General features: G+C 40.0%; 1 long non-coding RNA gene across 1 annotated transcript; it reads left to right on the top strand.

Moving 5' to 3' along the window:
* The first annotated feature begins 757 nt into the window (after nucleotides 1-757).
* On the top strand, nucleotides 758-12114 carry LOC114571118 (uncharacterized). The gene is made up of 3 exons (XR_003694616.1): nucleotides 758-981; nucleotides 8311-8435; nucleotides 11068-12114. It is a non-coding gene; the product is annotated as an uncharacterized LOC114571118 (long non-coding RNA).
* Nucleotides 12115-12777: the final 663 nt, after the last annotated feature.

The raw sequence follows: 12777 nt of genomic DNA, 5'->3' as shown, positions 1-12777 counted from the left end.
TTGGACCGTTGTTCTTCATGTCTGTATCCCCAACAGTAGTCGTAAAAAAAGTTTGTCATCTTTGGCAGCGTTGCCAAATACTTATCGGCGTCTTTTTTTCTTTTTTTAGACTCATCTTGCTTCGTCTCTGTTTGTGTACTTCCCAGCTCTCCTGTCACTGTGTTTATCTTTCGCGCCGCGCACCGTTATGGACTAGTCCATTTCAATTTGAAAGTAGGGGGTGTATGGAAAAAAATAGTCTATGTGATATTTTTGACTAAAGTGTTTTTTGGCCAGCCCAGAGTCAATTGAAAAAACAATGGGCCAATTAAAAAATAAATGTTTCTTATGGGCCAATTAGGGTCTTTTTTTTCGCGCTCAAGTAAATTCAAAATAATAATTAATTGTCTGGCTAATCCGGGTCCACCTGCACACGTGGGGCCCCTAGGCTGCAGCCTCAAAAGCCTGTGCATTAATCCGCGCCTGTGTGTGCCATTTCTTCATTTGGTTACAACAAAGACAAAGTGCTTAAAATTGTAGAAAACCACAATGTTTACTACGTGTGATGCACGACGTAGCCATCTTTGAAAGTGAACTCGGGGTCCTCTGAGTTCAGACGACTTGACGAGTTGTATATACGACCGTACGACCTCGGTGGCGTTCTTTTTGCAACTTCCGGTTCATAACTCCGGAAAACAACTCGTAAATCGACTTCGGTGGACAAAAAGAACGCACCATATAACTCTGGTTCACCCCATAGACAGTATATAAGGTTCACCCTAAAGTAAGAAGTGCGCACACTGCACTGCGCAGCGCACATCTGGAAAGCTCCGCCCCCATCACCCATATATATCTATGCCCATCACCGAGTCATTGACATATGCACCGAGCAAAAGACAGAAGTCTTCCCTGCTACTTTGCCGCCTTTGAGTAGCTAGTACTGTCTGCTGTCCGACAAGGATCCTCGCAAGTTCAAGACGGTGTCGTGTGGACAAAAGGCAGGTAAGAATCTGCCTGTAAAGTTTAAACGGGATGATTTTTTTTTTTACCACATTATGTTAACTAAAAGTTTTTTTGGAGAGTTAAAATGACAGGAACTAGCTAAGCTAACTTTTAGCGAATGTAAACCAGTGAGGTAGCTAGCTAACTGTGTAGCTAGCTTTGGTAATTAAACTTGGTTAAAGCATGGCGTTGAACAGACGAGTTTCATTTATTATGTCAATATCAATCATATTTTGAGCATATTTTGAGTGGTTGACTTTAAAATATTGTTTAGAAGGATTTGGTTGGGAACTTGTTAGTGTGGCGAGTGGGACTTTTTGGTGTGGACCGGCAGGAAGACACCGGCAACGGGGAATTTCACCCCCAGAATAGGATTTGACTAGCTCGATAGTTAAACCATCAAAATACAGAAAGCACCCAGGTTCGACTTATGCACGAAGCCAGAGACGTAGTTCCGTTAAAGACAATAATTTTATTTATACAATTACAAAAAAAACATCAAGTATAAAATACCATTAAAATACCATACACACTGAAATAGGGGAGAGGAGTGCTGAGGCCTTACCAGTGGAGGGACAGGGTCAAGGGGTGTGGGATCTCAGGATCACCCCAATCACACGTGAACTAGGGCTGGGCGATATGGATCAAAAGTCATATCCCGATATATTTTGGCTGAATATCGATATACGATATATCCCGATATTTTTTCCGCAAAGTGAGAGCAAATGTTCAGTCAAAGCCAAATATGACGTTGTCACATGTAGTTTCATAGAAACCGGCTATTTCAGTGAACAGTTGCAAAATCAAATGAATAAATAATAAACAGGTTTCTTCACCTGGTTCAATGCTCAGCTGTTCAAATAACGATAAAATGTAAACATAAATACTGTATAACAGGAATACCTTTTTTGAAATCAAAGCTCCATAAGGTTTGTTTTAGTTTTTTCCATCGTTTTAAATTGTTACATTTTTCTTCTACACATTTTCAGCGCTTATTTCTACGTCCCATATTTTCTAATATAGGGCTGGGCCATATAGAGAAAATCAGATATCATGATATTCTTGACCAAATACCTCGATATCGATATTGCGGCGATATAGTCTAGAGTTGACAGTTGGTGCTCTCGCAAAATATCTTCACACTTTTTAGATTTTAGATAAATAATTATTAATAATAGAACAGCTAGAAGGGTCTGGTAAGTTCAGAAAAGTACATCACTTCACTGTAATGCAGCCTTTAAAACCAGGAAAAGACACTTATGTCATATCACGATATTACAATATCCAAAATCTAAGAAGATATATAGTCTCATATCACGATATCAATATAATATCGATATATCGCCCAGCCCTAACGTGAACACACACACACACACCATGGTGAAAAACTCAAAATAAACCAAAGGGGGAAAACACAGCACACAGGAGGGAGACACCACCACCGGGGATACAAACACCACCACCTTCAGCACTCAGCAACTGTGGGAGAAAGAACATTCAATTATTGGGGGGGGTAAATCAATAAACCAAAAATAAATGAAAAACAACTTCAATCTAAGGCAAATCTAGGCAGCAAGGGTGACCTAATAGCTGCCTAGAGCCTAACAAAAATAACCAAAGATTAACAACAAATAAACCATAAAGGTTTCAACAGAAATGAAAGTCTATCACAATTTAAACAAAAGAAATAGAAATGAACCAAAAATCACTTTATCCTAGCTGCCTAAAGCCAAACAAAAATAACCCAGATTAAAAGATAAATCATAAAGTTTTAACAGAAATGAAAGTCTTTTTATCAGAACTTAAACAAAAGAAATAGAAATTAACCAACAATCACTTACTCATAATGTCGGCCCAGTGGTTAGTGCTGTGGCCTCACAACAAGAAGGTTCTGGGTTCAAATCCAGGCCTTTCTGTGTGGAGTCTGCATGATCGCGTGGGTTTTCTCCGGTTTCCCCCATCACTAAAATAACCACTAAATAAATAAACACTAATATGTTGCGGTCTGGCGTCGTAAGGCGCTGTATGTATCGATACCAGGTGGGTGCTACACATTAGTGGTGTTAGAAATGCGCTTTGAGTGTCTATGATGAAGCGCTATATAAATGTAACAAATAATAATGGCTTTAGGCAGCTAGGATAATTTAATAAATAAACCCATAAACATAGACCCAAATCTCGACACACATATTAATAAGCACGGGCAAGCCATAGAAAGGCAAAGCACAATGTCACAATCACTCAAATACAGCGCCTGTAGGACACCCAGTTGGGCACCCTGGCGCTGAAAGGCGCTTGGAGGCGTACAAAGCATGGGGCCTATTGCACAAAAGTAGAATAAAGAAATCCAGGATAAATAAAAAGCGCAGCTTGACTTAGTGTGATCATCGCGGCTCAATCGGTTGCACGTTTGCCGAGCCAGGATAAGTAGGTGAAGCTATGTCAAGCCAGGTGTACATAGCTGGGATAAGTGCTCGTTCACGGATTTCTTAAATAGACCATGGTATCGATCACAGATTTACTGATGCAGAAATGGAAAAGACGTGTGCAGCATATGTTTCACCCGTTGAGCAGCAGCTTCTAATAGAAATTTACGAGGAGTTGAAACATATGCAATAATAATGCAAAAAGGGAAATACGGCTGTTATCAAACGGAAAAAAAGCCCGACAGACAATAGCGGACCGACTGAATACGTATGGATTTAAAAAAAAAAATCTACTTTCACTCCACGTTTTAATTGCTTTAATATGCTTGTTTTATGTGTTGGTTTTATTGCTGTATCTGTTTTGTGTCTTTGAGTAGCCTGTAAAGCACTATATAAAGTGTGATGCGTGCGAGAGGAGGAGACTCCGCGCATGACACATGTTGTATTTTGTAACTGAAGTCCAACTTTTGTAACTTTTTGGACACATTTGTTACTTTGGCCTAAATATAACCTATATATATAATATTTCTGATTATGGCATAGCTTCCCCCCACTCTATAGTAGCCTAATGATTACAAAAAAAAACACAAATGCTTGATCAAGGGCCCGGCCCAGGATAGTGGCGGACAGCCCGGGCTCGGGCAGAGAATCTAAACTCTACCTGGCGTGCACAAACAAACCAAATTCAGTAACAGTTTATATACACGCGATGCCAACTGGGATACATTAGAGGTGTTGAAATTAATCAAGTAATCAATGCATCGAATCGTGGACATGGACGATGCTGCATCGATAATCGTCCGGGCCATAATCGATTATTTCTGTTACAATTTCTGCTACAATTTAATGTATGCCTAACAACCTTTCTGTTTACATATTCTGTTATGTTTTGCACATACAGGAAGTGCCATGTGCTCAGTGCTGTAGTTTTATGTATCCAATTTATTTAGTATTAGAGCACTGCAGAATGTTTTTTTTTTGAAGCTTGAAAAGCTATGAATTAAATATCCTATATGGCTTTAATATTAAAAATGTATTTGACGCATCGAGATATTGAATTGAATTGAATCGCTGTCTTGATAAACGTAATCGAATCAGGATATCAGCGAAGATTCACACCTCTAGTATACATACATACCCGTCAGGGAGCTTCGCACCAATACACCACCAATAGTGCCGATAGTACAGCTACACGGAGCCTACAATAGTACGGCCGATTACTTAAACCAGGGGTCATCATCTACATTTTTCCAAGGGCCAGAATTTTCCTAAGCAGACACTCTGGGGACCGGAATTTCAAATAAAGAAAATAAAATGAATTTATACCTAATACGCCTATTCTTGTTTGAAATTTTCACTTTCTTACTGAATTAATTCTATTTTTATTTTTTTTTTACATGTATTAGTGTGAGCAAACTCCTAAAAAAACATGGAAACTCCATAATGATAACTGGCTCTTAAACTAGAAAATGATCTCAGAAAAGGAGGCAGTTCACTGAGGAGTGATGGTTAAAGTCTGTGATTATGGAAACATTGTTGTAGTATGCAGCGTCCTGATTGGTGGAAAAGGCTTGCAGAAAGAAACAGTGGTTGTCAGGTAAACATGTCACTGTCAAAGAGGCTGAATGGACTGATAAGCAGGCTATGCACTCGTCATGTATGCCTCATTTGCAATGAAAGATGCTGTTGCAAAATAATAAACCAGCATCATCATCCTCAACAATGAAGAACTCGAACATAACGATCGCGTCATTCACGTGTATATTAAGTAGCCAGACGCATCTGTTTTGGTCTTATAATACCTCCATAGATTTACCGCTCCAGCGGAGAGTTTGGTTTGTTCAGCCAGTAGTGAGGTTTACAAGAATTTGTCCAAATTTCCAGATTCCCGGCAAACTAAGATAAACAGACTAAAAACCGACAGCTTTTGTTTTAGCTTGTTTGTAAAAATTCACTATTTGCAGAGTAGAGCTGTGTTTGTAGAGTAGAGCTGTGTTTGTAGAGTAGAGCTGTGTTTGTAGAGTAGAGCTGTGTTTGTAGAGTAGAGCTGTGTTTGTAGAGTAGAGCTGTGTTTGTAGAGTAGAGCTGTGTTTGTAGAGCTGTGTTTGTAGAGTAGAGCTGTGTTTGTAGAGTAGAGCTGTGTTTGTAGAGCTGTGTTTGTAGAGTAGAGCTGTGTTTGTAGAGTAGAGCTGTGTTTGTAGAGCTGTGTTTGTAGAGTAGAGCTGTGTTTGTAGAGTAGAGCTGTGTTTGTAGAGTAGAGCTGTGTTTGTAGAGCTGTGTTTGTAGAGTAGAGCTGTGTTTGTAGAGTAGAGCTGTGTTTGTAGAGTAGAGCTGTGTTTGTAGAGTAGAGCTGTGTTTGTAGAGTAGAGCTGTGTTTGTAGAGCTGTGTTTGTAGAGTAGAGCTGTGTTTGTAGAGTAGAGCTGTGTTTGTAGAGCTGTGTTTGTAGAGTAGAGCTGTGTTTGTAGAGTAGAGCTGTGTTTGTAGAGCTGTGTTTGTAGAGTAGAGCTGTGTTTGTAGAGTAGAGCTGTGTTTGTAGAGCTGTGTTTGTAGAGTAGAGCTGTGTTTGTAGAGTAGAGCTGTGTTTGCGTAAATCAGCGCGGTGGACAAGAGTGGACTGAGCAGACAGAGCAGATTGAAATATCCCTTTCTACATATTTATGCCGGTCTACACAGGTGAGTGCATTGATAAGTATTGACTTTTTACTCACAAAGGTTTATTTTGTAGCCTATTTACAGAAAAGAGACCAGCGTGAGTTCATCTGCACCAGCGGCGTTGGTAACTCTCTCTGTATCGTTCCCAGTCACACATCTCGGCTCAGCCGTGTGTGTGGAGCTCGGGCATCGCTGTACAGAATCCCGGCATGTGATTAGAGATGCAAATACAGGGGCCTGTGTTTTTGCTCTAAATGCTTGAAATGATAAATAACAGAACACATTTTTTCCTCTTTACATTTTGTGAATTCCTGATTATTCTGCGGGCCAGACTAAAGCTTTGGCGGGCCGGATGTGGCCGCCAGTTGACGTTGGCTGCTTTATAGCATGCAGTTAGTTCCTGATTGGTCCAGAGAGAGTAAGTGTGATTTGAAAATATAGCGACCAATCAACCTGCTACATTAGCAAGGCAGTCGAACAGGCATAGTTAGCAAGCTGTTTAAAAAAAGCTGTAAAATGCAAATGTCTCGGCTTTTACCAGTTGTTGGCATTTTAATGGTTGCACTTGTTGCATTTACAGCAAAAACACTGATGAAAGTCCATGTGAATGTCAGCAAAGTTTTAGCGGCTAGGGTTTCTATCCATTAATGTTCTCACTTCCACGGGGCTGAAGCGCTGAGGCTAGCATTTTGTCTCTGTGTGACGATTTCCTAATATTTTGTGCTTGTTTCTTGTCTGTTGCCTTCCCTCCGGTTTCCGCGAACGTGCCAACTGCTGTATCATTGTTTGGGAGAGAATGGACTTAGATCAGTGGTCGGTGAATTTGGTGATTTTCGTCTCAAGTCATTAGTTCTTTTGTAATAGGCTAGCTAGGTTATAAGAGAAAATTAGACTAGGAAGTGAGCGCAGCGTGAACACGACAGAAAGAGAGAGATGGTAGGCTAACGTTACATCTCAACATTCTAAAAAATGTGCCTTCCTTTACGTCTTTTCCAGAAACAAATGTGATTTTAGGTGTGATGATATTAGTAGTTCTTGTTGTAATAGCATACATAGGACTGGGTGTAATTTTTACTAATTACTTGGTTGTCAAAACAATGATGTGATATTATTTAAATTTTTTTTGTAGCTGTTGATGTTGTATTGGGTCTAGGAATAAGTGGGCTGGTAGGTCCATTCTGGAGAAGGGGTGTCGTTCTAGTGCAAAGCATTAGCCCTTATCAGAGACTACTGCTATCTTTCAAATAGTGTACGGATCACACTGAAGGCTACTAGAAGAGTTGGTAAAATCAGCCACATTAATACCAGCTTCAACAAACTATTATTTGCAATTGTACTCTAGAGTTTGTCATTCCCCTATCCCCTGTAATCATAGCTAAAACTGTTTTGAGAATTCATCAAATGATTCAGAAGATGAAAATTCCTCTGATTTTTTTTTTTTATGATTTTAACATTTCCTCATTTGATGATTTGGATTCTGAAAAGTGGGTGCCAGGTGATATGCCTGGTTGTGATAATGACTGTGATTTGCATGGAGAATGTTCTGACTTGGAAGATGATAATGATGATGATTCACGTGGGCTTGCAGAGTGGGCTGCAGAATTCAACATACCACAAACAGCGCTGTCTGCACTTCTTAAAATCCTAAGCAGGAAGGGCCTTGATATCCCAATAGGATATGGAGAAAATCAAATACGGTATCACAATATTTTTGACCAGATACCTCGATATCGAAACCCCAACGATATTGTAGTGTTGACTATTGGTGCTTTCACAAAATATTTACACCATGAGATTTTTGATGAATAATCATCAGTATTGTGGATATAATGACTAAGTGGGTAAAGGCAAATAATAGAACAGTTACAACAGTCTGGTAAGTTCATAAAATGACATCACTTACATCACTTACACCTACTGTAATGCAGCCTTTCAAACCTTATTTCATATCACGATATCCAAAATCTAAGATGATATCTAGTCTCTGTGGCTGGGGGGTCCTACTACCACTTTGGAATCGAAAATGCTCTCATAACCACTAGTCTGTCACAATAGCTCCCTGAGCTTGTTTCTATTATCTCAGTACTGGCCTGTTTTATATTTTACTGTTTTAAATGCCTTCAATAAGTAGACAGTTTAACAGTAGACAGTTTTTTGTTTCAGCTGTGGTGTTCGTATCTATTATGTATTAATCGGAGAAGGTCTGAAGGTCTGTTTAACCGTTATCTCCTTATTTTTCCTTCCTTCCAGGCTAACCGGACCTGTCCTATCTGTCGAGCCGATGCTTCTGAGGTCCAGCGTGATTCTGAGTGACCTCATTTCAACACCCAACATCTGCAATCCCTGACTCCCTTTTGGATGTGTCACTACCCGAGGTGAGTCAAGTGCAGATGTGAGTTGCACGTGCGTCACTTTGCGACTTCACGCAGATCTGTTTTGCTGTTAGCCACAGAATAATGAGATAGGTACATTACATAGCAGTAATTTATAGGTGTGGTAGAGTAGCACAGTTCGGTTCGTATCATGGTTTTAGGGTCACGGTTTTCAGTTCTGTACGGTTCTTGTTGTTTTTTCTTTTAATCTTTAACACTCCAGAAATATACTTCAGCATACTGTATATAGCTTAATTATCCACAATGTAGGATACAGTATTAAATAATTATATAGTTATTAGGGCTGGGCGATTTTTAAAAGAAAATCCCCGATTAAAATAAAAAAGAAAATCCGATTTAAGATTTAAATTGATTCTTCGATTCTTTTTCTCCCCCTACTTAAAACCAATCTGCAGATGACAAAGAAATTGTTCAAAACAAGTTTTATTTTGTTTTGACTCATACACACACACACATGGGGCATATATATATATATATATATATTATTTTTTTTGGGGGCGCTATATATTCAATAAACAACAAAAAAGATGCGTAAGATAAAGCTGTTTTCACACATACAGGTAATTCACTTCTCGTTCCTCGCTAAAAGGTCAAATAATTTTAACGTTATTGCGCAACCTTGCCCCTGTTTTCACCTGTTGCTGAGTAACGTACGTTAACATCCCATGGTCTCTTGAATGTAGCATACCTGAAGCAAGCTCCTTTGTAGCGATAAACAAACGTCGAAGCGGAGCTCCGTGCCACAGAGCGGCGATTACCAGTTGTTTAAGCCGCTACGGACCTCCGTCACAGCTCGGTCGTATCAGCGGCATTTAGGAGATGTGTTGAGCCGCAGAAGAGTTCCTCAACACGGCCTCTGGTGCCCCGCATGGAGCTCCGTCAGGTCAGCACACAGCACCGCGAGCTGCCGGTCATTTCGGCGGAGATTACGGATAAGTAAGTAATGAAACGACTGGTTAAGAAAATAATTAATGTTAGTCCCTGTCGCTTCCATGTTGTTTGTGTCTCTATGGTAAACGCGTGGGGGGAGGGATGAGCCCCGTTCGGAGCTACGGGAGCCCAGAGGGGAGCGTCGGCTGATGTTAAGGAGAAAATCAATTTTTCATTTAAACAAATCCACGTTGACTACACATTCGAGTTAATCGATAAAATCGATTTATCGCCCAGCCCTAATAGTTATATCATGTAGCCTAATCATGCACAAACTGAATTTGACTTGACTTTAAGCACATTATTAAGACCATCTCTGAGGAAGGCTAGCTGAGATTTTGATACAGCAAGAGGGAAGACATTGTCGTGATTTCAACAAGCTTTTCATTTATTTGGCAAAAAAAAGGAGAATGTGTATTGCCATCTACAGGAACTTATGTGCCTTTTTTTTTGCACATGAAGATTGAAATATTACAGAATATCAATTGAAATAACTTGCATTTATCAAACTGCCAACTTCAGGTAGCTCTTTTGAATAAGTCAGAATACGTTAAACATAAAAACAGTTTACATTGTTAGTTCATTTCCTATCCTGGGCTGGGACACACATACGGTTTGATAAAGTACTTATTGGATGTATCCTTGCACTTACACACGACTGTAGCTGTCAGGCCCTCCTGTATAGGCTACGTCTCCTCTCCGTTTTTTCCTGCATCCACCCTGAGCCGCCCCGCCTGCTGCAGAGACCCGACAGGATCTAAACAGCAGTCGCTTCAGCGAGTGAAAAATCGTTCCAGCGTACATTGATGTTAAAATGTCTACAGGTTGGCATGACGGCCTGAAATGTTTTGCGTGGTCTTTCGCTGTACGTTTTGTTGGTAACTTGTTCACACCTCTTCTTTCGCGCGAAAGGGAAACACACTGAGGTCACATACGGGGCACCTGACGGGCACGAGGCCACATTGCGCATGTGTTGAACCGTGTGGCACACGCGCGTTCCGAACCGAGACAAGCGGACCGAACGGTTTGGATGTTTTTTCATGAACCGTACCACCCCTAGTAATTTATTATTTAGCTTAAAGGAACACGCCGACTTATTGGGACTTTAGCTTATTCACCGTAACCCCCAGAGTTAGACAAGTCCATACATACCCTTCTCATCTCCGTGCGTGCTGTAACGCTGTCTGACGGTTCCAGCATTAGCTTAGCCCAGCACAGATCCTGCAGGTAACTGGTTCCAACTAGCCTACTGCTCTACTGCTAAATTGGTGTCCTTAAAGGTTGGACTTTTCCTAGTGTTTTAATTAAGGAATTAAGATCAATTTCCAAAAGATGATTTGTGTATTCCTCTTTTTAGTCAACTTATCATGGGTTCATAAACTTATGAGCACCACTTGTCATTTAACCAATAACGCACATGCAAGTCCAGTTGTTTGCTTTTGGTTGTCTGGTTCAGTGTCTCGTTGAACATAATTACAAACGCATCGCATTCAAGTCTTAAATTGCCCACTGTCGTTTAGCAATCGAAAAAAACTGTAAAGGGGCTTGTTAATCTTCCAGGTTTTGGCTGCCATCTTGTGGCCTGACTTGTCACATTACAATCCCAACCGTGAGAAGAACATGCATTTAAAACGTTTCTCTTGTCTTTTTCTGGTTTTCCTCTTCCTATTGACCCTTTTTCCAGATGCTACAAGCATGTTCAATGCAACATTTGCCGGTGCCCTATGCCTTTCCCTCGCTGCTCCAGTGACCCTCAGTTCCTGCTTCCCCATCCGCAACCTCTCTCACCACCCGCCCCACCTCCCCGCACGCAAGAATACACACACAGAAATTAAAATTGACTGATACTGTTCAACTGCAATTATAATGACTCTATTAGAAACAACAACTTCTGCTAGCCAAGATGTCAATGCTTAATTATAACCAGATGTAATAACAATGAAATAGTCAAAATCTTTGGACAGCCAATTTTCCTAAATGTTTGTTGGTACCACTATACAGGCGTCTTTTCAAACTCTTTCATTCTGTCCAGGGCTCATAAACACACACACACTCACACTCACACACACACACACACACACACACACACACACACACACACACACACACACACACACACACACACACACACACACATATTCACAGCCTGCAGAGAGTGGCAACACCTGCTTGTGAATCGGCGAGGAATAAAGTGGGGATAGGGCTGTGAAAGATGGGACAAAGAAAGGAAAATCTATTTATTCCACCGAGTGTAAAGGCTCCCCCTTTCCTTTCTTTTTTTTACCATAATCGTATATTATGCATCCATGTTGTTATGTTGGACACTTTTTGTTGTTGGTACAATAGCAATTACCTCAGTCCCACTATTTATGTCTTTTCAGAAAATGGCGCGACCAGTATGAGTGCTTATGAATTAATTTTGCTAATCTTTTCCATGCAAGCTGTTGGGTTGTTTTGAATAGTTTTCCTTTTAAACTTTATGAAACTATCAATAAAATGGCATCATAGTAGTTTCATTATGTATTATATCTGTAACCAAAATCGTTTGAAGGCCTGTTATGATGATAATGACATTTTTAACAAACATTTGTACATTTTGTATGAGAGTTATTACTAGTAATACTTTATTAAGTAGTGCAATGTTTTTTTTTTTTAAATCCCTTACCCTGTCTTTTGGATTTCAAAAGCTGGTTCAATAATAAATGTATAACATCTTCTAAAACATTGTGTTTACCAGTTATTTTCTCAACCCCTTCTTTCCTGTATTTCAGCTTTTGAACATTGCATTATTTTCCCACTGAGGCACACGACCGATAAGTGTAATATGTGTTTTTGGGACAGTCCACTTGGTGGCAGTGTAGTTCTGTTATCATGATGCAAATGGCGCAGCACCAGTTCACATGACTTCTGACCCCAGTGACATTTATATTTACCATCATTTGTTAATTTTCTTCTTGCTCTGTTAAATAAGTGCTAGCACTTGTTTATTATACTTGCATAGTTGAAATGTATTTGTGTTAGATTTTAATGCAACACAAGTGATTAAAATCCCCCGAGGAAGGCCGAGGGCCCTGATGCTAGATCGTGCTCATCGAGCTATAAGTGTACAGACACTAGGGACGGATGTTCTCAAGCTATCAAACTGAAAAGAGATTCTTTGTTATAGATACAGTCACTAGAAGGTTTTTATTTATTTTGTTTATACTTTGTGGACATTTCTCACCAAACAATCCAACTGTCTGTTCAAGAGAAATGCCAAAACAATACATTAAAAATGCTTGAGTGCCTGTGTTGTGGTGTGACTTTACATCAAGAAAGTAGTGTAATGTTTATTGACAACATTGTCCAGTTTACAGACACATGCCACTATAGTCACTAGTCTCACAGCAGGACA

This window comes from Perca flavescens, chromosome 2 (genome assembly GCF_004354835.1).
Source record: "Perca flavescens isolate YP-PL-M2 chromosome 2, PFLA_1.0, whole genome shotgun sequence".
NCBI classification, from domain to species: Eukaryota; Metazoa; Chordata; class Actinopteri; order Perciformes; family Percidae; genus Perca; species Perca flavescens.
This window is presented reverse-complemented; position numbering and strand designations above follow the sequence as displayed.